The following is a 5,000-nucleotide window of genomic DNA, read 5'->3' on the forward strand; positions in this document are numbered from 1 at the left end:
CATACAAATAATACAGTGTATTTAAAAGATTGAGGGCAATTAGAGATCAAAATTAATTTTTATTATTAAATGAAGGAAATTTGGTGTTAGTGATTCTCCTGATTTTTTTTCTTTTTACCCTGACTTATTTTTGAAGGTTACATGTCAATTTCAAAGAAGGTATTTTAGCATGTTTACATTTAATTGCAGTTAAATTGTATAATTCCGAACAAAGACAGTGCTAAAAGTTTGTACTATTATCGTATTAGTACATACTATTAAACTAATAACACATTGCTATATTTAAAGAACACTAGTGATAGATAATTATTCAGACCTAAAATGAAAAACCAATGTAAAGTAAACATCATTTATTTTATAGATAGGCTGCTGAATTAGATACATTCATTTTATGAGGAGGATGTTTGCAAACCATGGAGTCGAAATCTATCGTCTTGAATCACAAATACTACAACTGCGCTCGCGCGATGAGAATGTCGATGCTTGTCGTAGAGTAAGCAATGGAATATGATTCATCGACGTTCTCTCTGTCTCTCTCTCTCTCTCTCTATCTCTCTTGCTGTGTGTCGGTTTGAATTAATGGTTCAGTTGCTTCAGGGATAAATTGTTTTCAGGTGACTTAATATTAATTGTTTCGCAGCGAACTTGCATCGTATAAATAAAAAATATGAATGACTAATTTATTTCAGAGGCTGAAAGTGCGATTAAATGGTATCGGATTTGATAAGATGTTTAAGATTTTTCGAGTTGAAGAAATAAGAAGCATTTGTATTTGCATAAAACTGAAGAGAATGATATTAATGTAACAGCTAATTTTAAAGTTATATTTATGAGGGAGTAATTTTCAGCATACTAGATGTATGAATAAAATATAAACCAATCAATGTAAGCTTTTTTATTGCGATTTATCTCGGAGAATGCGTTCATTAATTAACCAAAATGACTTCGAAGTGAGAAAACAAGTAGTATTTATTGATTTTTACAAAACTTGGGTCACCAATTGACAGGCCTACTATCAGCTACGAAAAGATGTCATTCATGTAAGGGAAGAACTGGAGTTATTAAAATCAGTGGATTTTTTAAAATGATAAATGATAATTTCATATATCAGGACTAAGTGCAACAAGTTCGTGTATTACTATATGAAACATGTGAATGGTTTTGCATATTTGCATATGAAAGAAAAGGTCGTGTTCTCCTAAAATCACACTATTTTACTATTACTTTTAAAATTAACAGTGGTGCTGAAATTTTTGAATTGTTCAAAATACACAAACTAATTACGCCAATGAACTGCTATTTTCCAAATTAATTACCTGTTTTCCGATTACATAGACTATTCAAAAGTTTCTATTGTTTATCTTATGTTCAAATAGCCACAAAAGATACGTCAGTTCCTGGAGTACTTCTGTGAATAACTTTAAAACAGCCTGTGTTAACTGAAATATTCATGAGCTCCGCATACATTTGCCGGGCATATAAAGGTCCCCTTTAAATCACACAAAATTAGTTGCAATATTCCAAATATATTGACAAATCGGGCAAAAGAAAAAGTCTTTTCCTTTTGTTATGCATCGTCCCTAATCCCGAAAGCCGTGTCCCATTTCCTCAAAGGTCAGATACAAAATGTAGTTCAGAATCTCCCCTCTCCTCTTTTCCCCTCTCTCTTTAGGGGAAAAATAATGGTTCCCCTCCGATGCGCGTATTCATTATTCTTGTATGTAGTTTTTTGCGTTTCGTTTTTCGTTTTCTTTATTTTTTTGAATCGATCATCCGGGGTTTATTGTAGCTTATATATTCTCGTGGAAATGGAATGCGCTTTTTGAATTTTTTGATTGATGCAGATATGTTACAGATCTGGTCGTCATCATTGTATTCTTGTTATAATTGATATTTTTGTATTATCATTTTTTCTTTTCGCATCGTTTGGAAACCCCGGATCATTACGAATATTAAACACATGAGACGATTATCTTGATGTTCATTTATTTTGAATATGAGTTTATTTGTCAGTTTTTGCGGCAGTATATTTAATAATAGAGAAAGTTATTTTTTAAATGTTGCAAAATTTTTATTTATTTATTTTGTGTTCATATCTCTTGGTTAGTTGGTTATTTGCGTATCAAGATTACGAACCTTTGATTTAATTATTGAAAATATTTTTGACAGTAAGACGAACATAATTTCCTTCTGGTCATCTGTGTTGAATATAAGTTACTGCATGGATGTTAAATACGTTTCAGCGATAGGAAACTATGAATACCTCCATAGAAGATTAAAAAAAGTTAAGTATATCTTAGTTTCACCAGACCACTGAGCTGATTAACAGCTCTTCTAGGGCTGGCCCGAAGGATTAGATATTATTACGTGGCTAGGAACCAATTGGTCACTTAGCAACGGGACCTAGAGCTTATTGTGGGATCTGAACCACTCTATATCGAGAAATTAATTTCTATCACCAGAAATAAATTCCTCTGATTCCTCGTTGGCTGAGCCGGGAAACGAACTGCGGACCACAGGATTGGCACCCGAGCGCGAAAACCACTTGTCCAGCGAGGAACTCATAGAAGATTCAGTTGAACTGATATTTCATTTCGTGCGATTCAAACAATTCCACGACAGTTAGAATGTCAGGCCATCTCGGTTGATAAATCATTCAACTTTAATTTAAGTAAAATAGATAGACAGAATAGAGGGTTTAGGACAAAGGTCAAGCGCTCATATGTATGAGGTCATTAACCGCTGAAACGGAAATTGATAGTAAGAAGGTTTGTTAGGTGTAATAAGAGGAAAACCTCGCTATTGCACCATGAAATCATTGTTAGGAGAAGGTGGAAAGACTGATGGAAGAAAGAGAATATGAACGGAGGTACAGTGAAAGGAATGAAAGAGGTTGCAAGTAGAGGCCGATGTTAAGCTGCTAAGGGAAATAAACCTAGTCGTTGGGGTGGTTGGGTGGAGCCGGTATTTGCCATAACAATGAAGGTAGTAAATGAAATACAGCTCGAGAAGAAAAACTTGTATAGATATTAATAGGCATGAAGTTAGGAACCTTGTATCAAATTTGTGCCTCTACATGCGTTTAGTGCTTAGCAAGCAGTTCCACCCTACTTGTATTGTTTCTTCTACTTGATTTAATTTCTTTCCTCTCTGCCGTGTATTTGCAAAACAACGTCCCACAATCTGCCCAACTTAAGACCTCTTCTTTATTTTACTTCTATTACTTCCCTTAATTTTAAGTAATATGGTCTGTTATTTGAGAGATAGTGCTTTTAATCGGGAAATAAATCGAGAAGTAAAATGTCACCCTTGTAATATTTTTTGTAATGCGTTTTTTTTTGACAGGTAAGTTTGCTTCAGTCTCATACCATAGCTGGGAGATTGGTGAGTAGAATGAAATATTCATTATCTCTATCTATATAATAACTTAGCCTTTCTTGTTCGTTCTCCGTTCTTATGAATGATACCTAGATTTTATAATTCAAGACCCATTTCAAATGTCCACTACACCCCTGTTTTTTCTTCATATGACCTTACTTTTTCTAAAAAGTTACCTTCAATATTGACTGCACTATTATACAGATACCCATATCCCATACGTTTCACTTTCAAGTGATTAGTTGTTTTAGAAGTGTTCGTAACTTGAGATATAAGAAAAGATGTAATATTTACCGAATCCTTGAGTGTATTGTAGTCTCTTGGTGAAAGTTTAATACTAAGCACCAATTTTTATCGCAGATTTTATCATAACTAAGTTTAGAGACTTGCCCTTACTTGTGCTATCTTTTGCTGGATCTACACAAGAGCAACAGACATTTGAGTTGAGTCTATATCATTAGACATGTGTATTAAACCATTAAAACGAATAGTGTCAGGACCCTCCTCAAAGGCCTACTTTCAGACTCCAGAAAAGCAATTAATCATAACTGGTGTTCTAACAATAGTTTAACAAATCTAGCCGAAAGTCTTTTTAGGGATGGTGCAATATTCCAAGAATAGGCTGAGAATAGGCCAAACATATCAAACGTATAGGTTGATTATTATTAGTCGGCCAACCCCAGATATTTTGCTGAGAGGAAGTTGCATGGGAACTTGCTAAGGCGTTTCCTTTTGAATTCCTGAAGGGAATAATTAATCCTTCTCCTCCATGGCCCCGCCTTCGTGACCTTGACGTTTCTCTACCTGTCGATCCATACAGGTGTTCATAATCCCTGTGGTTTTTTGTGTGTTTGCGTTTCTATTCTATTGTAGAGTATATGATTTTTCTTGATAAGCTGCCTTCAAATCCGTTTCCTGTGTTGCCGGACATTGCATTGTTTGTGCATGTTATGAAGGCATTCTCTACTATCAGTCTGGCTGTTTTGTTTGTGTTCCTGCACAAAATATTCATATTTTCCCAATCTATTTTGTGGTCTTTTTCCCAAGAGTGCTCGGCGACTGCCGACGTCTGATTATAGTGCCTTATGTTCTGTTTGTGATGTTTGCTTCGTCCTTTGCTTGATTTGCCGCTTTAGCCGAAGTAACGCTCTTCACAGTCTAGATACGCTGCCATAATATATACGGCCCCCCCCCCCCCTTCCACTAACCTCTCTACCAACTTTTTATTTCTATTTTATTCTTAATGGTGTTCTTGTAACTGCCTCTCAGTTTTAAATTATCTAGCTCTCTGTTGATGGATGTAATGCTGTTGTTGTCTGGGACTATAATTATTTTCTTCCCTCTCCCCAAAAAAGTTTTTCCTTACCTTAATGTGTGCCCGTTCCCACCAATACTCTCCTAAAACTCTCCCTCAGATATTCCACAAAATAGATGAGGAAAATATGAATTTTTTGTACAGGAGCACAAACAAAAAGGCCAGACTGATAGTAGAGAATGCCTCGATAAAATGCACAAACAATGTAATGGGCGGCTTATCAAGAAAAATCATACAATCTACAATAGAATAGAACCGCAAAATCACAAAGAACGACAAGGATTATTACACCTGTATGGATCGACAT

The sequence above is a fragment of the Macrobrachium nipponense genome, chromosome 9 (assembly GCF_015104395.2).
Source record: "Macrobrachium nipponense isolate FS-2020 chromosome 9, ASM1510439v2, whole genome shotgun sequence".
Lineage (NCBI taxonomy): Eukaryota > Metazoa > Arthropoda > Malacostraca > Decapoda > Palaemonidae > Macrobrachium > Macrobrachium nipponense.